This window comes from Oncorhynchus clarkii, unplaced genomic scaffold, assembly GCF_045791955.1.
Source record: "Oncorhynchus clarkii lewisi isolate Uvic-CL-2024 unplaced genomic scaffold, UVic_Ocla_1.0 unplaced_contig_4871_pilon_pilon, whole genome shotgun sequence".
In the NCBI taxonomy this organism is placed as follows: domain Eukaryota; kingdom Metazoa; phylum Chordata; class Actinopteri; order Salmoniformes; family Salmonidae; genus Oncorhynchus; species Oncorhynchus clarkii.
The window spans coordinates 3,165-26,772 of record NW_027261028.1 but is presented as its reverse complement, the minus strand read 5'-3'; the positions used below and the strand labels follow the sequence as shown (position 1 = coordinate 26,772).

Genomic DNA, 23,608 nt, shown 5'->3' with positions numbered 1-23,608 from the left:
CAGGTCCTATTGATGTGATTATGCTACGCTACGCTACAGGTCAGGTCCTATTGATGTGATTACGCTACGCTACGCTACAGGTCAGGTCCTATTGATGTGATTACGCTACGCTACAGGTCAGGTCCTATTGACGTGATTACGCTACGCTACAGGTCAGGTCCTATTGATGTGATTATGCTACGCTACGCTACAGGTCAGGTCCTATTGATGTGATTACGCTACGCTACGCTACAGGTCAGGTCCTATTGATGTGATTACGCTACGCTACAGGTCAGGTCCTATTGATGTGATTATGCTACGCTACAGGTCAGGTCCTATTGATGTGATTACGCTACGCTACAGGTCAGGTCCTATTGATGTGATTATGCTACGCTACGCTACAGGTCAGGTCCTATTGATGTGATTACGCTACGCTACAGGTCAGGTCCTTTTGATGTGATTACGCTACGCTACAGGTTAGGTCCTATTGATGTGATTATGCTACGCTACGCTACAGGTCAGGTCCTATTGATGTGATTACGCTACGCTACAGGTCAGGTCCTATTGATGTGATTATGCTACGCTACAGGTCAGGTCCTATTGATGTGATTATGCTACGCTACAGGTCAGGTCCTATTGATGTGATTATGCTACGCTACGCTACAGGTCAGGTCCTATTGATGTGATTACGCTACGCTACAGGTCAGGTCCTATTGATGTGATTATGCTACGCTACAGGTCAGGTCCTATTGATGTGATTATGCTACGCTACGCTACAGGTCAGGTCCTATTGATGTGATTATGCTACTCTACAGGTCAGGTCCTATTGATGTGATTATGCTACGCTACAGGTCAGGTCCTATTGATGTGATTATGCTACTCTACAGGTCAGGTCCTATTGATGTGATTATGCTAAGCTACAGGTCAGGTCCTATTGACGTGATTACGCTACGCTACAGGTCAGGCCCTATTGTTGACTATGCTACGCTACGCTACAGGTCAGGTCCTATTGATGTGATTATGCTACGCTACGCTACAGGTCAGGTCCTATTGACGTGATTATGCTAAGCTACAGGTCAGGTCCTATTGATGTGATTATGCTACGCTACGCTACAGGTCAGGTCCTATTGATGTGATTATGCTACGCTACAGGTCAGGTCCTATTGATGCGATTATGCTACGCTACAGGTCAGGTCCTATTGATGTGACTATGCTACGCTACGCTACAGGTCAGGTCCTATTGATGTGATTATGCTACGCTACGCTACAGGTCAGGTCCTATTGATGTGATTATGCTACGCTACAGGTCAGGTCCTATTGATGTGATTATGCTACGCTACAGGTCAGGTCCTATTGATGTGATTATGCTACGCTACGCTACAGGTCAGGTCCTATTGATGTGATTATGCTACTCTACAGGTTAGGTCCTATTGATGTGATTATGCTACTCTACAGGTCAGGTCCTATTGACGTGATTACGCTACGCTACAGGTCAGGTCCTATTGATGTGATTATGCTACGCTACGCTACAGGTCAGGTCCTATTGATGTGATTACGCTACGCTACGCTACGCTACGCTACAGGTCAGGTCCTATTGATGTGATTACGCTACGCTACAGGTCAGGTCCTATTGACGTGATTACGCTACGCTACAGGTCAGGTCCTATTGATGTGATTATGCTACGCTACGCTACAGGTCAGGTCCTATTGATGTGATTACGCTACGCTACGCTACAGGTCAGGTCCTATTGATGTGATTACGCTACGCTACAGGTCAGGTCCTATTGACGTGATTATGCTACTCTACAGGTCAGGTCCTATTGATGTGATTACGCTACGCTACAGGTCAGGTCCTATTGATGTGATTATGCTACGCTACAGGTCAGGTCCTATTGATGTGATTACGCTACGCTACAGGTCAGGTCCTATTGATGTGATTATGCTACGCTACGCTACAGGTCAGGTCCTATTGATGTGATTACGCTACGCTACAGGTCAGGTCCTATTGATGTGATTACGCTACGCTACAGGTTAGGTCCTATTGATGTGATTATGCTACGCTACGCTACAGGTCAGGTCCTATTGATGTGATTACGCTACGCTACAGGTCAGGTCCTATTGATGTGATTATGCTACGCTACAGGTCAGGTCCTATTGATGTGATTATGCTACGCTACAGGTCAGGTCCTATTGATGTGATTATGCTACGCTACGCTACAGGTCAGGTCCTATTGATGTGATTACGCTACGCTACAGGTCAGGTCCTATTGATGTGATTATGCTACGCTACAGGTCAGGTCCTATTGATGTGATTATGCTACGCTACGCTACAGGTCAGGTCCTATTGATGTGATTATGCTACTCTACAGGTCAGGTCCTATTGATGTGATTATGCTACGCTACAGGTCAGGTCCTATTGATGTGATTATGCTACTCTACAGGTCAGGTCCTATTGATGTGATTATGCTAAGCTACAGGTCAGGTCCTATTGACGTGATTACGCTACGCTACAGGTCAGGCCCTATTGTTGACTATGCTACGCTACGCTACAGGTCAGGTCCTATTGATGTGATTATGCTACGCTACGCTACAGGTCAGGTCCTATTGACGTGATTATGCTAAGCTACAGGTCAGGTCCTATTGATGTGATTATGCTACGCTACGCTACAGGTCAGGTCCTATTGATGTGATTATGCTACGCTACAGGTCAGGTCCTATTGATGCGATTATGCTACGCTACAGGTCAGGTCCTATTGATGTGACTATGCTACGCTACGCTACAGGTCAGGTCCTATTGATGTGATTATGCTACGCTACGCTACAGGTCAGGTCCTATTGATGTGATTATGCTACGCTACAGGTCAGGTCCTATTGATGTGATTATGCTACGCTACAGGTCAGGTCCTATTGATGTGATTATGCTACGCTACGCTACAGGTCAGGTCCTATTGATGTGATTACGCTACGCTACAGGTCAGGTCCTATTGATGTGATTATGCTACTCTACAGGTCAGGTCCTATTGATGCGATTATGCTACGCTACAGGTCAGGTCCTATTGATGTGATTATGCTAAGCTACAGGTCAGGTCCTATTGATGTGATTACGCTACGCTACAGGTTAGGTCCTATTGATGTGATTATGCTAAGCTACAGGTCAGGTCCTATTGATGTGATTATGCTACGCTACAGGTCAGGTCCTATTGATGTGATTATGCTAAGCTACAGGTTAGGTCCTATTGATGTGATTATGCTACGCTACAGGTCAGGTCCTATTGATGTGATTATGCTACTCTACAGGTCAGGTCCTATTGATGTGATTACGCTACGCTACAGGTCAGGTCCTATTGATGTGATTATGCTACGCTACGCTACAGGTCAGGTCCTATTGATGTGATTATGCTACTCTACAGGTCAGGTCCTATTGATGTGATTACGCTACTCTACAGGTCAGGTCCTATTGATGTGATTATGCTACTCTACAGGTCAGGTCCTATTGACGTGATTATGCTACGCTACAGGTCAGGTCCTATTGATGTGATTATGCTACTCTACAGGTCAGGTCCTATTGATGTGATTACGCTACGCTACGCTACAGGTCAGGTCCTATTGATGTGATTACGCTACGCTACAGGTCAGGTCCTATTGATGTGATTATGCTACTCTACAGGTCAGGTCCTATTGATGTGATTATGCTACGCTACGCTACAGGTCAGGTCCTATTGATGTGATTACGCTACGCTACAGGTCAGGTCCTATTGATGTGATTATGCTACGCTACGCTACAGGTCAGGTCCTATTGACGTGATTATGCTAAGCTACAGGTCAGGTCCTATTGATGTGATTACGCTACGCTACAGGTCAGGTCCTATTGATGTGATTATGCTACGCTACGCTACAGGTCAGGTCCTATTGATGTGATTACGCTACGCTACGCTACAGGTCAGGTCCTATTGATGTGATTATGCTACGCTACAGGTCAGGTCCTATTGATGTGATTATGCTACGCTACAGGTCAGGTCCTATTGATGTGATTATGCTACGCTACAGGTCAGGTCCTATTGATGTGATTATGCTAAGCTACGCTACAGGTCAGGTCCTATTGATGTGATTACGCTACTCTACAGGTCAGGTCCTATTGATGTGATTATGCTACGCTACAGGTCAGGTCCTATTGATGTGATTATGCTACTCTACAGGTCAGGTCCTATTGATGTGATTATGCTAAGCTACAGGTCAGGTCCTATTGATGTGATTACGCTACGCTACAGGTCAGGTCCTATTGATGTGATTATGCTACGCTACGCTACAGGTCAGGTCCTATTGATGTGATTACGCTACGCTACAGGTCAGGTCCTATTGATGTGATTATGCTACGCTACGCTACAGGTCAGGTCCTATTGATGTGATTATGCTACGCTACAGGTCAGGTCCTATTGATGTGATTACGCTACGCTACAGGTTAGGTCCTATTGATGTGATTACGCTACGCTACAGGTTAGGTCCTATTGATGTGATTATGCTACGCTACAGGTCAGGTCCTATTGACGTGATTATGCTACGCTACAGGTCAGGTCCTATTGATGTGATTATGCTACGCTACAGGTCAGGTCCTATTGATGTGATTATGCTAAGCTACAGGTCAGGTCCTATTGATGTGATTACGCTACGCTACAGGTCAGGTCCTATTGATGTGATTATGCTACGCTACAGGTCAGGTCCTATTGATGTGATTATGCTACGCTACGCTACAGGTCAGGTCCTATTGATGTGATTATGCTACGCTACAGGTCAGGTCCTATTGATGTGATTATGCTACGCTACAGGTCAGGTCCTATTGATGTGACTATGCTACGCTACAGGTTAGGTCCTATTGATGTGATTATGCTACGCTACAGGTCAGGTCCTATTGATGTGATTATGCTACGCTACAGGTCAGGTCCTATTGATGTGATTATGCTACGCTACGCTACAGGTCAGGTCCTATTGATGTGATTATGCTACGCTACAGGTCAGGTCCTATTGATGTGATTATGCTACGCTACAGGTCAGGTCCTATTGATGTGACTATGCTACGCTACAGGTTAGGTCCTATTGATGTGATTATGCTACGCTACAGGTCAGGTCCTATTGATGTGATTATGCTAAGCTACAGGTCAGGTCCTATTGATGTGATTACGCTACGCTACAGGTCAGGTCCTATTGACGTGATTATGCTACGCTACAGGTCAGGTCCTATTGATGTGATTACGCTAAGCTACAGGTCAGGTCCTATTGATGTGATTATGCTACGCTACAGGTCAGGTCCTATTGATGTGATTACGCTAAGCTACAGGTCAGGTCCTATTGATGTGATTATGCTACGCTACAGGTCAGGTCCTATTGATGTGATTACGCTACTCTACAGGTCAGGTCCTATTGATGTGATTATGCTACGCTACAGGTCAGGTCCTATTGATGTGATTATGCTACGCTACAGGTCAGGTCCTATTGATGTGATTACGCTACTCTACAGGTCAGGTCCTATTGATGTGATTATGCTACGCTACAGGTCAGGTCCTATTGATGTGATTATGCTACGCTACGCTACAGGTCAGGTCCTATTGATGTGACTACGCTACGCTACAGGTCAGGTCCTATTGATGTGATTATGCTACGCTACAGGTCAGGTCCTATTGATGTGATTATGCTACGCTACAGGTCAGGTCCTATTGACGTGATTATGCTACGCTACGCTACAGGTCAGGTCCTATTGATGTGATTATGCTACGCTACAGGTCAGGTCCTATTGATGTGATTATGCTACGCTACGCTACAGGTCAGGTCCTATTGATGTGATTATGCTACGCTACAGGTTAGGTCCTATTGATGTGATTATGCTACGCTACAGGTCAGGTCCTATTGATGTGATTATGCTACGCTACAGGTCAGGTCCTATTGACGTGATTATGCTACGCTACGCTACAGGTCAGGTCCTATTGATGTGATTATGCTACGCTACAGGTCAGGTCCTATTGATGTGATTATGCTACGCTACGCTACAGGTCAGGTCCTATTGATGTGATTATGCTACGCTACAGGTCAGGTCCTATTGATGTGATTACGCTACGCTACAGGTCAGGTCCTATTGACGTGATTATGCTACGCTACAGGTCAGGTCCTATTGATGTGATTACGCTACTCTACAGGTCAGGTCCTATTGATGTGATTATGCTACGCTACGCTACAGGTCAGGTCCTATTGATGTGATTATGCTACTCTACAGGTCAGGTCCTATTGATGTGATTATGCTACTCTACAGGTTAGGTCCTATTGATGTGATTACGCTACTCTACAGGTTAGGTCCTATTGATGTGATTATGCTACTCTACAGGTCAGGTCCTATTGATGTGATTATGCTACTCTACAGGTCAGGTCCTATTGATGTGATTATGCTACTCTACAGGTCAGGTCCTATTGATGTGATTATGCTAAGCTACAGGTCAGGTCCTATTGATGTGATTATGCTACGCTACGCTACAGGTCAGGTCCTATTGATGTGATTATGCTACGCTACAGGTCAGGTCCTATTGATGTGATTACGCTACGCTACAGGTCAGGTCCTATTGACGTGATTATGCTACGCTACAGGTCAGGTCCTATTGATGTGATTACGCTACGCTACGCTACAGGTCAGGTCCTATTGATGTGATTACGCTACGCTACAGGTCAGGTCCTATTGACGTGATTATGCTACTCTACAGGTCAGGTCCTATTGATGTGATTACGCTACGCTACAGGTCAGGTCCTATTGATGTGATTATGCTACGCTACAGGTCAGGTCCTATTGATGTGATTACGCTACGCTACAGGTCAGGTCCTATTGATGTGATTATGCTACGCTACGCTACAGGTCAGGTCCTATTGATGTGATTACGCTACGCTACAGGTCAGGTCCTATTGATGTGATTACGCTACGCTACAGGTTAGGTCCTATTGATGTGATTATGCTACGCTACGCTACAGGTCAGGTCCTATTGATGTGATTACGCTACGCTACAGGTCAGGTCCTATTGATGTGATTATGCTACGCTACAGGTCAGGTCCTATTGATGTGATTATGCTACGCTACAGGTCAGGTCCTATTGATGTGATTATGCTATGCTACGCTACAGGTCAGGTCCTATTGATGTGATTACGCTACGCTACAGGTCAGGTCCTATTGATGTGATTATGCTACGCTACAGGTCAGGTCCTATTGATGTGATTATGCTACGCTACGCTACAGGTCAGGTCCTATTGATGTGATTATGCTACTCTACAGGTCAGGTCCTATTGATGTGATTATGCTACGCTACAGGTCAGGTCCTATTGATGTGATTATGCTACTCTACAGGTCAGGTCCTATTGATGTGATTATGCTAAGCTACAGGTCAGGTCCTATTGACGTGATTACGCTACGCTACAGGTCAGGCCCTATTGTTGACTATGCTACGCTACGCTACAGGTCAGGTCCTATTGATGTGATTATGCTACGCTACGCTACAGGTCAGGTCCTATTGACGTGATTATGCTAAGCTACAGGTCAGGTCCTATTGATGTGATTATGCTACGCTACGCTACAGGTCAGGTCCTATTGATGTGATTATGCTACGCTACAGGTCAGGTCCTATTGATGCGATTATGCTACGCTACAGGTCAGGTCCTATTGATGTGACTATGCTACGCTACGCTACAGGTCAGGTCCTATTGATGTGATTATGCTACGCTACGCTACAGGTCAGGTCCTATTGATGTGATTATGCTACGCTACAGGTCAGGTCCTATTGATGTGATTATGCTACGCTACAGGTCAGGTCCTATTGATGTGATTATGCTACGCTACGCTACAGGTCAGGTCCTATTGATGTGATTACGCTACGCTACAGGTCAGGTCCTATTGATGTGATTATGCTACTCTACAGGTCAGGTCCTATTGATGCGATTATGCTACGCTACAGGTCAGGTCCTATTGATGTGATTATGCTAAGCTACAGGTCAGGTCCTATTGATGTGATTACGCTAAGCTACAGGTCAGGTCCTATTGATGTGATTATGCTACGCTACAGGTCAGGTCCTATTGATGTGATTACGCTACTCTACAGGTCAGGTCCTATTGATGTGATTATGCTACGCTACAGGTCAGGTCCTATTGATGTGATTATGCTACGCTACAGGTCAGGTCCTATTGATGTGATTACGCTACTCTACAGGTCAGGTCATATTGATGTGATTATGCTACGCTACAGGTCAGGTCCTATTGATGTGATTATTCTACGCTACGCTACAGGTCAGGTCCTATTGATGTGACTACGCTACGCTACAGGTCAGGTCCTATTGATGTGATTATGCTACGCTACAGGTCAGGTCCTATTGATGTGATTATGCTACGCTACAGGTCAGGTCCTATTGACGTGATTATGCTACGCTACGCTACAGGTCAGGTCCTATTGATGTGATTATGCTACGCTACAGGTCAGGTCCTATTGATGTGATTATGCTACGCTACGCTACAGGTCAGGTCCTATTGATGTGATTATGCTACGCTACAGGTTAGGTCCTATTGATGTGATTATGCTACGCTACAGGTCAGGTCCTATTGATGTGATTATGCTACGCTACAGGTCAGGTCCTATTGACGTGATTATGCTACGCTACGCTACAGGTCAGGTCCTATTGATGTGATTATGCTACGCTACAGGTCAGGTCCTATTGATGTGATTATGCTACGCTACGCTACAGGTCAGGTCCTATTGATGTGATTATGCTACGCTACAGGTCAGGTCCTATTGATGTGATTACGCTACGCTACAGGTCAGGTCCTATTGACGTGATTATGCTACGCTACAGGTCAGGTCCTATTGATGTGATTACGCTACTCTACAGGTCAGGTCCTATTGATGTGATTATGCTACGCTACGCTACAGGTCAGGTCCTATTGATGTGATTATGCTACTCTACAGGTCAGGTCCTATTGATGTGATTATGCTACTCTACAGGTTAGGTCCTATTGATGTGATTACGCTACTCTACAGGTTAGGTCCTATTGATGTGATTATGCTACTCTACAGGTCAGGTCCTATTGATGTGATTATGCTACTCTACAGGTCAGGTCCTATTGATGTGATTATGCTACTCTACAGGTCAGGTCCTATTGATGTGATTATGCTAAGCTACAGGTCAGGTCCTATTGATGTGATTATGCTACGCTACGCTACAGGTCAGGTCCTATTGATGTGATTATGCTACGCTACAGGTCAGGTCCTATTGATGTGATTACGCTACGCTACAGGTCAGGTCCTATTGACGTGATTATGCTACGCTACAGGTCAGGTCCTATTGATGTGATTACGCTACGCTACGCTACAGGTCAGGTCCTATTGATGTGATTACGCTACGCTACAGGTCAGGTCCTATTGACGTGATTATGCTACTCTACAGGTCAGGTCCTATTGATGTGATTACGCTACGCTACAGGTCAGGTCCTATTGATGTGATTATGCTACGCTACAGGTCAGGTCCTATTGATGTGATTACGCTACGCTACAGGTCAGGTCCTATTGATGTGATTATGCTACGCTACGCTACAGGTCAGGTCCTATTGATGTGATTACGCTACGCTACAGGTCAGGTCCTATTGATGTGATTACGCTACGCTACAGGTTAGGTCCTATTGATGTGATTATGCTACGCTACGCTACAGGTCAGGTCCTATTGATGTGATTACGCTACGCTACAGGTCAGGTCCTATTGATGTGATTATGCTACGCTACAGGTCAGGTCCTATTGATGTGATTATGCTACGCTACAGGTCAGGTCCTATTGATGTGATTATGCTACGCTACGCTACAGGTCAGGTCCTATTGATGTGATTACGCTACGCTACAGGTCAGGTCCTATTGATGTGATTATGCTACGCTACAGGTCAGGTCCTATTGATGTGATTATGCTACGCTACGCTACAGGTCAGGTCCTATTGATGTGATTATGCTACTCTACAGGTCAGGTCCTATTGATGTGATTATGCTACGCTACAGGTCAGGTCCTATTGATGTGATTATGCTACTCTACAGGTCAGGTCCTATTGATGTGATTATGCTAAGCTACAGGTCAGGTCCTATTGACGTGATTACGCTACGCTACAGGTCAGGCCCTATTGTTGACTATGCTACGCTACGCTACAGGTCAGGTCCTATTGATGTGATTATGCTACGCTACGCTACAGGTCAGGTCCTATTGACGTGATTATGCTAAGCTACAGGTCAGGTCCTATTGATGTGATTATGCTACGCTACGCTACAGGTCAGGTCCTATTGATGTGATTATGCTACGCTACAGGTCAGGTCCTATTGATGCGATTATGCTACGCTACAGGTCAGGTCCTATTGATGTGACTATGCTACGCTACGCTACAGGTCAGGTCCTATTGATGTGATTATGCTACGCTACGCTACAGGTCAGGTCCTATTGATGTGATTATGCTACGCTACAGGTCAGGTCCTATTGATGTGATTATGCTACGCTACAGGTCAGGTCCTATTGATGTGATTATGCTACGCTACGCTACAGGTCAGGTCCTATTGATGTGATTACGCTACGCTACAGGTCAGGTCCTATTGATGTGATTATGCTACTCTACAGGTCAGGTCCTATTGATGCGATTATGCTACGCTACAGGTCAGGTCCTATTGATGTGATTATGCTAAGCTACAGGTCAGGTCCTATTGATGTGATTACGCTACGCTACAGGTTAGGTCCTATTGATGTGATTATGCTAAGCTACAGGTCAGGTCCTATTGATGTGATTATGCTACGCTACAGGTCAGGTCCTATTGATGTGATTATGCTAAGCTACAGGTTAGGTCCTATTGATGTGATTATGCTACGCTACAGGTCAGGTCCTATTGATGTGATTATGCTACTCTACAGGTCAGGTCCTATTGATGTGATTACGCTACGCTACAGGTCAGGTCCTATTGATGTGATTATGCTACGCTACGCTACAGGTCAGGTCCTATTGATGTGATTATGCTACTCTACAGGTCAGGTCCTATTGATGTGATTACGCTACTCTACAGGTCAGGTCCTATTGATGTGATTATGCTACTCTACAGGTCAGGTCCTATTGACGTGATTATGCTACGCTACAGGTCAGGTCCTATTGATGTGATTATGCTACTCTACAGGTCAGGTCCTATTGATGTGATTACGCTACGCTACGCTACAGGTCAGGTCCTATTGATGTGATTACGCTACGCTACAGGTCAGGTCCTATTGATGTGATTATGCTACTCTACAGGTCAGGTCCTATTGATGTGATTATGCTACGCTACGCTACAGGTCAGGTCCTATTGATGTGATTACGCTACGCTACAGGTCAGGTCCTATTGATGTGATTATGCTACGCTACGCTACAGGTCAGGTCCTATTGACGTGATTATGCTAAGCTACAGGTCAGGTCCTATTGATGTGATTACGCTACGCTACAGGTCAGGTCCTATTGATGTGATTATGCTACGCTACGCTACAGGTCAGGTCCTATTGATGTGATTACGCTACGCTACGCTACAGGTCAGGTCCTATTGATGTGATTATGCTACGCTACAGGTCAGGTCCTATTGATGTGATTATGCTACGCTACAGGTCAGGTCCTATTGATGTGATTATGCTACGCTACAGGTCAGGTCCTATTGATGTGATTATGCTAAGCTACGCTACAGGTCAGGTCCTATTGATGTGATTATGCTACGCTACGCTACAGGTCAGGTCCTATTGATGTGATTACGCTACGCTACAGGTCAGGTCCTATTGATGTGATTATGCTACGCTACGCTACAGGTCAGGTCCTATTGATGTGATTATGCTACGCTACAGGTCAGGTCCTATTGATGTGATTATGCTACTCTACAGGTCAGGTCCTATTGATGTGATTATGCTAAGCTACAGGTCAGGTCCTATTGATGTGATTACGCTACGCTACAGGTCAGGTCCTATTGATGTGATTATGCTACGCTACGCTACAGGTCAGGTCCTATTGATGTGATTACGCTACGCTACAGGTCAGGTCCTATTGATGTGATTATGCTACGCTACGCTACAGGTCAGGTCCTATTGATGTGATTATGCTACGCTACAGGTCAGGTCCTATTGATGTGATTACGCTACGCTACAGGTTAGGTCCTATTGATGTGATTACGCTACGCTACGCTACAGGTTAGGTCCTATTGATGTGATTATGCTACGCTACAGGTCAGGTCCTATTGACGTGATTATGCTACGCTACAGGTCAGGTCCTATTGATGTGATTATGCTACGCTACAGGTCAGGTCCTATTGATGTGATTATGCTAAGCTACAGGTCAGGTCCTATTGATGTGATTACGCTACGCTACAGGTCAGGTCCTATTGATGTGATTATGCTACGCTACAGGTCAGGTCCTATTGATGTGATTATGCTACGCTACGCTACAGGTCAGGTCCTATTGATGTGATTATGCTACGCTACAGGTCAGGTCCTATTGATGTGATTATGCTACGCTACAGGTCAGGTCCTATTGATGTGACTATGCTACGCTACAGGTTAGGTCCTATTGATGTGATTATGCTACGCTACAGGTCAGGTCCTATTGATGTGATTATGCTACGCTACAGGTCAGGTCCTATTGACGTGATTATGCTACGCTACGCTACAGGTCAGGTCCTATTGATGTGATTATGCTACGCTACAGGTCAGGTCCTATTGATGTGATTATGCTACGCTACGCTACAGGTCAGGTCCTATTGATGTGATTATGCTACGCTACAGGTCAGGTCCTATTGATGTGATTATGCTACGCTACAGGTCAGGTCCTATTGATGTGACTATGCTACGCTACAGGTTAGGTCCTATTGATGTGATTATGCTACGCTACAGGTCAGGTCCTATTGATGTGATTATGCTAAGCTACAGGTCAGGTCCTATTGATGTGATTACGCTACGCTACAGGTCAGGTCCTATTGACGTGATTATGCTACGCTACAGGTCAGGTCCTATTGATGTGATTACGCTAAGCTACAGGTCAGGTCCTATTGATGTGATTATGCTACGCTACAGGTCAGGTCCTATTGATGTGATTACGCTAAGCTACAGGTCAGGTCCTATTGATGTGATTATGCTACGCTACAGGTCAGGTCCTATTGATGTGATTACGCTACTCTACAGGTCAGGTCCTATTGATGTGATTATGCTACGCTACAGGTCAGGTCCTATTGATGTGATTATGCTACGCTACGCTACAGGTCAGGTCCTATTGATGTGACTACGCTACGCTACAGGTCAGGTCCTATTGATGTGATTATGCTACGCTACAGGTCAGGTCCTATTGATGTGATTATGCTACGCTACAGGTCAGGTCCTATTGACGTGATTATGCTACGCTACGCTACAGGTCAGGTCCTATTGATGTGATTATGCTACGCTACAGGTCAGGTCCTATTGATGTGATTATGCTACGCTACGCTACAGGTCAGGTCCTATTGATGTGATTATGCTACGCTACAGGTTAGGTCCTATTGATGTGATTATGCTACGCTACAGGTCAGGTCCTATTGATGTGATTATGCTACGCTACAGGTCAGGTCCTATTGACGTGATTATGCTACGCTACGCTACAGGTCAGGTCCTATTGATGTGATTATGCTACGCTACAGGTCAGGTCCTATTGATGTGATTATGCTACGCTACGCTACAGGTCAGGTCCTATTGATGTGATTATGCTACGCTACAGGTCAGGTCCTATTGATGTGATTACGCTACGCTACAGGTCAGGTCCTATTGACGTGATTATGCTACGCTACAGGTCAGGTCCTATTGATGTGATTACGCTACTCTACAGGTCAGGTCCTATTGATGTGATTATGCTACGCTACGCTACAGGTCAGGTCCTATTGATGTGATTATGCTACTCTACAGGTCAGGTCCTATTGATGTGATTATGCTACTCTACAGGTTAGGTCCTATTGATGTGATTACGCTACTCTACAGGTTAGGTCCTATTGATGTGATTATGCTACTCTACAGGTCAGGTCCTATTGATGTGATTATGCTACTCTACAGGTCAGGTCCTATTGATGTGATTATGCTACTCTACAGGTCAGGTCCTATTGATGTGATTACGCTACTCTACAGGTCAGGTCCTATTGATGTGATTATGCTAAGCTACAGGTCAGGTCCTATTGATGTGATTATGCTACGCTACGCTACAGGTCAGGTCCTATTGATGTGATTATGCTACGCTACAGGTCAGGTCCTATTGATGTGATTACGCTACGCTACAGGTCAGGTCCTATTGACGTGATTATGCTACGCTACAGGTCAGGTCCTATTGATGTGATTACGCTACGCTACGCTACAGGTCAGGTCCTATTGATGTGATTATGCTACTCTACAGGTCAGGTCCTATTGATGTGATTATGCTACGCTACAGGTCAGGTCCTATTGATGTGATTACGCTACGCTACAGGTCAGGTCCTATTGATGTGATTATGCTACAGGTCAGGTCCTATTGATGTGATTATGCTACGCTACAGGTCAGGTCCTATTGATGTGATTATGCTACTCTACAGGTCAGGTCCTATTGATGTGATTATGCTACGCTACAGGTCAGGTCCTATTGATGTGATTACGCTACGCTACAGGTCAGGTCCTATTGATGTGATTATGCTACGCTACGCTACAGGTCAGGTCCTATTGATGTGATTATGCTACGCTACAGGTCAGGTCCTATTGATGTGATTATGCTACTCTACAGGTCAGGTCCTATTGATGTGATTATGCTACTCTACAGGTCAGGTCCTATTGATGTGATTACGCTACTCTACAGGTCAGGTCCTATTGATGTGATTATGCTACTCTACAGGTCAGGTCCTATTGATGTGATTATGCTACTCTACAGGTCAGGTCCTATTGATGTGATTACGCTACGCTACGCTACAGGTCAGGTCCTATTGATGTGATTACGCTACGCTACAGGTCAGGTCCTATTGACGTGATTATGCTACTCTACAGGTCAGGTCCTATTGATGTGATTACGCTACGCTACAGGTCAGGTCCTATTGATGTGATTATGCTACGCTACAGGTCAGGTCCTATTGATGTGATTACGCTACGCTACAGGTCAGGTCCTATTGATGTGATTATGCTACGCTACGCTACAGGTCAGGTCCTATTGATGTGATTACGCTACGCTACAGGTCAGGTCCTATTGATGTGATTACGCTACGCTACAGGTTAGGTCCTATTGATGTGATTATGCTACGCTACGCTACAGGTCAGGTCCTATTGATGTGATTACGCTACGCTACAGGTCAGGTCCTATTGATGTGATTATGCTACGCTACAGGTCAGGTCCTATTGATGTGATTATGCTACGCTACGCTACAGGTCAGGTCCTATTGATGTGATTACGCTACGCTACAGGTCAGGTCCTATTGATGTGATTATGCTACGCTACAGGTCAGGTCCTATTGATGTGATTATGCTACGCTACAGGTCAGGTCCTATTGATGTGATTATGCTACGCTACGCTACAGGTCAGGTCCTATTGATGTGATTACGCTACGCTACAGGTCAGGTCCTATTGATGTGATTATGCTACGCTACAGGTCAGGTCCTATTGATGTGATTATGCTACGCTACGCTACAGGTCAGGTCCTATTGATGTGATTATGCTACTCTACAGGTCAGGTCCTATTGATGTGATTATGCTACGCTACAGGTCAGGTCCTATTGATGTGATTATGCTACTCTACAGGTCAGGTCCTATTGATGTGATTATGCTAAGCTACAGGTCAGGTCCTATTGACGTGATTACGCTACGCTACAGGTCAGGCCCTATTGTTGACTATGCTACGCTACGCTACAGGTCAGGTCCTATTGATGTGATTATGCTACGCTACGCTACAGGTCAGGTCCTATTGACGTGATTATGCTAAGCTACAGGTCAGGTCCTATTGATGTGATTATGCTACGCTACGCTACAGGTCAGGTCCTATTGATGTGATTATGCTACGCTACAGGTCAGGTCCTATTGATGCGATTATGCTACGCTACAGGTCAGGTCCTATTGATGTGACTATGCTACGCTACGCTACAGGTCAGGTCCTATTGATGTGATTATGCTACGCTACGCTACAGGTCAGGTCCTATTGATGTGATTATGCTACGCTACAGGTCAGGTCCTATTGATGTGATTATGCTACGCTACAGGTCAGGTCCTATTGATGTGATTATGCTACGCTACGCTACAGGTCAGGTCCTATTGATGTGATTACGCTACGCTACAGGTCAGGTCCTATTGATGTGATTATGCTACTCTACAGGTCAGGTCCTATTGATGCGATTATGCTACGCTACAGGTCAGGTCCTATTGATGTGATTATGCTAAGCTACAGGTCAGGTCCTATTGATGTGATTACGCTACGCTACAGGTTAGGTCCTATTGATGTGATTATGCTAAGCTACAGGTCAGGTCCTATTGATGTGATTATGCTACGCTACAGGTCAGGTCCTATTGATGTGATTATGCTAAGCTACAGGTTAGGTCCTATTGATGTGATTATGCTACGCTACAGGTCAGGTCCTATTGATGTGATTATGCTACTCTACAGGTCAGGTCCTATTGATGTGATTACGCTACGCTACAGGTCAGGTCCTATTGATGTGATTATGCTACGCTACGCTACAGGTCAGGTCCTATTGATGTGATTATGCTACTCTACAGGTCAGGTCCTATTGATGTGATTACGCTACTCTACAGGTCAGGTCCTATTGATGTGATTATGCTACTCTACAGGTCAGGTCCTATTGACGTGATTATGCTACGCTACAGGTCAGGTCCTATTGATGTGATTATGCTACTCTACAGGTCAGGTCCTATTGATGTGATTACGCTACGCTACGCTACAGGTCAGGTCCTATTGATGTGATTACGCTACGCTACAGGTCAGGTCCTATTGATGTGATTATGCTACTCTACAGGTCAGGTCCTATTGATGTGATTATGCTACGCTACGCTACAGGTCAGGTCCTATTGATGTGATTACGCTACGCTACAGGTCAGGTCCTATTGATGTGATTATGCTACGCTACGCTACAGGTCAGGTCCTATTGACGTGATTATGCTAAGCTACAGGTCAGGTCCTATTGATGTGATTACGCTACGCTACAGGTCAGGTCCTATTGATGTGATTATGCTACGCTACGCTACAGGTCAGGTCCTATTGATGTGATTACGCTACGCTACGCTACAGGTCAGGTCCTATTGATGTGATTATGCTACGCTACAGGTCAGGTCCTATTGATGTGATTATGCTACGCTACAGGTCAGGTCCTATTGATGTGATTATGCTACGCTACAGGTCAGGTCCTATTGATGTGATTATGCTAAGCTACGCTACAGGTCAGGTCCTATTGATGTGATTACGCTACTCTACAGGTCAGGTCCTATTGATGTGATTATGCTACGCTACAGGTCAGGTCCTATTGATGTGATTATGCTACTCTACAGGTCAGGTCCTATTGATGTGATTATGCTAAGCTACAGGTCAGGTCCTATTGATGTGATTACGCTACGCTACAGGTCAGGTCCTATTGATGTGATTATGCTACGCTACGCTACAGGTCAGGTCCTATTGATGTGATTACGCTACGCTACAGGTCAGGTCCTATTGATGTGATTATGCTACGCTACGCTACAGGTCAGGTCCTATTGATGTGATTATGCTACGCTACAGGTCAGGTCCTATTGATGTGATTACGCTACGCTACAGGTTAGGTCCTATTGATGTGATTACGCTACGCTACGCTACAGGTTAGGTCCTATTGATGTGATTATGCTACGCTACAGGTCAGGTCCTATTGACGTGATTATGCTACGCTACAGGTCAGGTCCTATTGATGTGATTATGCTACGCTACAGGTCAGGTCCTATTGATGTGATTATGCTAAGCTACAGGTCAGGTCCTATTGATGTGATTACGCTACGCTACAGGTCAGGTCCTATTGATGTGATTATGCTACGCTACAGGTCAGGTCCTATTGATGTGATTATGCTACGCTACGCTACAGGTCAGGTCCTATTGATGTGATTATGCTACGCTACAGGTCAGGTCCTATTGATGTGATTATGCTACGCTACAGGTCAGGTCCTATTGATGTGACTATGCTACGCTACAGGTTAGGTCCTATTGATGTGATTATGCTACGCTACAGGTCAGGTCCTATTGATGTGATTATGCTACGCTACAGGTCAGGTCCTATTGACGTGATTATGCTACGCTACGCTACAGGTCAGGTCCTATTGATGTGATTATGCTACGCTACAGGTCAGGTCCTATTGATGTGATTATGCTACGCTACGCTACAGGTCAGGTCCTATTGATGTGATTATGCTACGCTACAGGTCAGGTCCTATTGATGTGATTATGCTACGCTACAGGTCAGGTCCTATTGATGTGACTATGCTACGCTACAGGTTAGGTCCTATTGATGTGATTATGCTACGCTACAGGTCAGGTCCTATTGATGTGATTATGCTAAGCTACAGGTCAGGTCCTATTGATGTGATTACGCTACGCTACAGGTCAGGTCCTATTGACGTGATTATGCTACGCTACAGGTCAGGTCCTATTGATGTGATTACGCTAAGCTACAGGTCAGGTCCTATTGATGTGATTATGCTACGCTACAGGTCAGGTCCTATTGATGTGATTACGCTAAGCTACAGGTCAGGTCCTATTGATGTGATTATGCTACGCTACAGGTCAGGTCCTATTGATGTGATTACGCTACTCTACAGGTCAGGTCCTATTGATGTGATTATGCTACGCTACAGGTCAGGTCCTATTGATGTGATTATGCTACGCTACGCTACAGGTCAGGTCCTATTGATGTGACTACGCTACGCTACAGGTCAGGTCCTATTGATGTGATTATGCTACGCTACAGGTCAGGTCCTATTGATGTGATTATGCTACGCTACAGGTCAGGTCCTATTGACGTGATTATGCTACGCTACGCTACAGGTCAGGTCCTATTGATGTGATTATGCTACGCTACAGGTCAGGTCCTATTGATGTGATTATGCTACGCTACGCTACAGGTCAGGTCCTATTGATGTGATTATGCTACGCTACAGGTTAGGTCCTATTGATGTGATTATGCTACGCTACAGGTCAGGTCCTATTGATGTGATTATGCTACGCTACAGGTCAGGTCCTATTGACGTGATTATGCTACGCTACGCTACAGGTCAGGTCCTATTGATGTGATTATGCTACGCTACAGGTCAGGTCCTATTGATGTGATTATGCTACGCTACGCTACAGGTCAGGTCCTATTGATGTGATTATGCTACGCTACAGGTCAGGTCCTATTGATGTGATTACGCTACGCTACAGGTCAGGTCCTATTGACGTGATTATGCTACGCTACAGGTCAGGTCCTATTGATGTGATTACGCTACTCTACAGGTCAGGTCCTATTGATGTGATTATGCTACGCTACGCTACAGGTCAGGTCCTATTGATGTGATTATGCTACTCTACAGGTCAGGTCCTATTGATGTGATTATGCTACTCTACAGGTTAGGTCCTATTGATGTGATTACGCTACTCTACAGGTTAGGTCCTATTGATGTGATTATGCTACTCTACAGGTCAGGTCCTATTGATGTGATTATGCTACTCTACAGGTCAGGTCCTATTGATGTGATTATGCTACTCTACAGGTCAGGTCCTATTGATGTGATTACGCTACTCTACAGGTCAGGTCCTATTGATGTGATTATGCTAAGCTACAGGTCAGGTCCTATTGATGTGATTATGCTACGCTACGCTACAGGTCAGGTCCTATTGATGTGATTATGCTACGCTACAGGTCAGGTCCTATTGATGTGATTACGCTACGCTACAGGTCAGGTCCTATTGACGTGATTATGCTACGCTACAGGTCAGGTCCTATTGATGTGATTACGCTACGCTACGCTACAGGTCAGGTCCTATTGATGTGATTATGCTACTCTACAGGTCAGGTCCTATTGATGTGATTATGCTACGCTACAGGTCAGGTCCTATTGATGTGATTACGCTACGCTACAGGTCAGGTCCTATTGATGTGATTATGCTACAGGTCAGGTCCTATTGATGTGATTATGCTACGCTACAGGTCAGGTCCTATTGATGTGATTATGCTACTCTACAGGTCAGGTCCTATTGATGTGATTATGCTACGCTACAGGTCAGGTCCTATTGATGTGATTACGCTACGCTACAGGTCAGGTCCTATTGATGTGATTATGCTACGCTACGCTACAGGTCAGGTCCTATTGATGTGATTATGCTACGCTACAGGTCAGGTCCTATTGATGTGATTATGCTACTCTACAGGTCAGGTCCTATTGATGTGATTATGCTACTCTACAGGTCAGGTCCTATTGATGTGATTACGCTACTCTACAGGTCAGGTCCTATTGATGTGATTATGCTACGCTACAGGTCAGGTCCTATTGATGTGATTATGCTACGCTACAGGTCAGGTCCTATTGATGTGATTATGCTACGCTACAGGTCAGGTCCTATTGATGTGATTATGCTACTCTACAGGTCAGGTCCTATTGATGTGATTATGCTACTCTACAGCTTAGGTCCTATTTATGTGATTACGCTACGCTACAGGTCAGGTCCTATTGATGTGATTACGCTACGCTACGCTACAGGTCAGGTCCTATTGATGTGATTATGCTACGCTACAGGTCAGGTCCTATTGATGTGATTATGCTACGCTACAGGTCAGGTCCTATTGATGTGATTATGCTACTCTACAGGTCAGGTCCTATTGATGTGATTATGCTACGCTACAGGTCAGGTCCTATTGATGTGATTATGCTACGCTACAGGTCAGGTCCTATTGATGTGATTATGCTACGCTACAGGTCAGGTCCTATTGATGTGATTACGCTACGCTACAGGTCAGGTCCTATTGATGTGATTATGCTACTCTACAGGTCAGGTCCTATTGATGTGATTATGCTACGCTACAGGTCAGGTCCTATTGATGTGATTATGCTACTCTACAGGTCAGGTCCTATTGATGTGATTATGCTAAGCTACAGGTCAGGTCCTATTGATGTGATTATGCTACGCTACAGGTCAGGTCCTATTGATGTGATTATGCTACTCTACAGGTCAGGTCCTATTGATGTGATTATGCTACGCTACGCTACAGGTCAGGTCCTATTGATGTGATTATGCTACTCTACAGGTCAGGTCCTATTGATGTGATTACGCTACTCTACAGGTCAGGTCCTATTGATGTGATTATGCTACTCTACAGGTCAGGTCCTATTGATGTGATTATGCTACTCTACAGGTCAGGTCCTATTGATGTGATTATGCTACTCTACAGGTCAGGTCCTATTGATGTGATTATGCTACGCTACAGGTCAGGTCCTATTGATGTGATTATGCTACTCTACAGGTCAGGTCCTATTGATGTGATTATGCTACGCTACAGGTCAGGTCCTATTGATGTGATTATGCTAAGCTACAGGTCACGGCCTATTGGTCACGCACATGTGATGCATACATGTGTCACGTAAAGACAGCGAAGGGGGTTGAGGGAATGTTTTTCCTAAAACAAAATGAGGGATTTCAGTAACAGAACTTTTCAGTCAGAAATGGCAACATGGACAACGTGATAAACACTTGTAGTTGTCTGTGGTCGATGCAGCACAGAGGAGAGAGAGTCAAACGAGTCACACAGTCACTCGCTGTAAAAACATAAATATATCATTAACACAGAGCAGCAAGTCTGAGCACAATCAAATCAGATGCGCTCGGACTCCCTCTACTCATTCGCGTGTCTTAAATTATTTCATCAAACAGTTTGCTTAAAGCATCAGACAAGCTCAGTGAATATAGTTGATTTGATTAAAACACAGAGGAAGCGTCTATATATGGTTGCCTAAGATAGGTTGTTGTTGTTGTTGTCGGGGACAACCCTAGTTGAGAGGAAAGAGATAAACATTTGTTTCAGTCATTTCACCAGCCGTCCAGCCCTGTTCCACGTGACACAGCCAGCCGTCCAACCCTGTTCCACGTGACACAGCCAGCCGTCCAGCCCTGTTCCACGTGACTCAGCCAGCCGTCCAGCCCTGTTCCCTGTGACTCAGCCAGCCGTCCAGCCCTGTTCCCTGTGACACAGCCAGCCGTCCAACCCTGTTCCACGTGACACAGCCAGCCGTCCAACCCTGTTCCCTGTGACTCAGCCAGCCGTCCAACCCTGTTCCACGTGACACAGCCAGCCGTCCAACCCTGTTCCACGTGACACAGCCAGCCGTCCAACCCTGTTCCCTGTGACACAGCCAGCCGTCCAACCCTGTTCCACGTGACACAGCCAGCCGTCCAGCCCTGTTCCCTGTGACTCAGCCAGCCGTCCAGCCCTGTTCCCTGTGACACAGCCAGCCGTCCAACCCTGTTCCCTGTGACACAGCCAGCCGTCCAACCCTGTTCCACGTGACACAGCCAGCCGTCCAGCCCTGTTCCCTGTGACTCAGCCAGCCGTCCAGCCCTGTTCCCTGTGACTCAGCTAGCCGTCCAGCCCTGTTCCCTGTGACACAGCCAGCCGTCCAACCCTGTTCCCTGTGACACAGCCAGCCGTCCAGCCCTGTTCCCTGTGACACAGCCAGCCGTCCAACCCTGTTCCCTGTGACACAGCCAGCCGTCCAGACAGACATAGACATCCGTCCAGACAGACAGAGACATCCGTCCAGACAGACAGAGACATCCGTCCAGACAGACAGAGACATCCGTCCAGACAGACATAGACATCCGTCCAGACAGACAGAGACATCCGTCCAGGCAGCCAGAGACATCCGTCTAGGCAGCCAGAGACATCCGTCCAGACAGACAGAGACATCCGTCCAGACAGACATAGACATCCGTCCAGACAGACATAGACATCCGTCCAGACAGACAGAGACATCCGTCCAGACAGACATAGACATCCGTCCAGACAGACATAGACATCCGTCCAGACAGACAGAGACATCCGTCCAGACAGACAGAGACATCCGGACACGTCCTGACTCCCCACCACCCGAACACGTCCTCCCAACCCTAACACACTCACTCACCCCTACCTTGGATCCATCTACACTGATGATGCGGTAGCTGTTGCGTGTGGAGTCGTAGAAGTAGGAAACGGTGACTGCCTGTTTGCTGGCTGGGACCCAGTTCTTCTTGGTGGTCGGGTCAATCTGGAACACATGGGCCCTGGTGGTGAAGATTGGCTGCTCCCTGCACGAGACGAGGAAGAGACGGAGAGAGGGAAAGAGGAGGAGGAGAGCGAGGGAAAGAGGAGGAGGAGCGAGAGAGTGGGGGAGGGAGGGAGGGAGGGAGGGAGGGAGGGGGATGAGAAGGAGAAGATTAGGAGACCTCTAGTTTGGGTTGGAAGCTCTAGTAATTAATAGTTTGGAGTGTTAGAAACTCCCATGTATTCTATAGGTCAGTCTAAGAGCACATGCATTAGCGTGGAAATACTGAAAGTAACAAGTCAAAAACACAGATGACAGCAGGTT

The 23,608-nt window shown here is 45.9% G+C and overlaps 1 protein-coding gene across 2 annotated transcripts in view; it reads right to left on the bottom strand.

Moving 5' to 3' along the window:
* Positions 1-23,322, bottom strand: part of LOC139403854 (homer protein homolog 2-like) — a 97,100-nt gene extending 73,778 nt beyond the window's left edge. The window contains exon 1 of one of the 2 annotated variants that reach the window (XM_071147011.1): positions 23,165-23,322. The gene's annotated coding sequence lies outside the window, so the exon portion shown is untranslated. The remainder of the gene's footprint in view (positions 1-23,164) is intronic. The other variant, XM_071147010.1, reaches the window with a different exon arrangement.
* Positions 23,323-23,608: the final 286 nt, after the last annotated feature.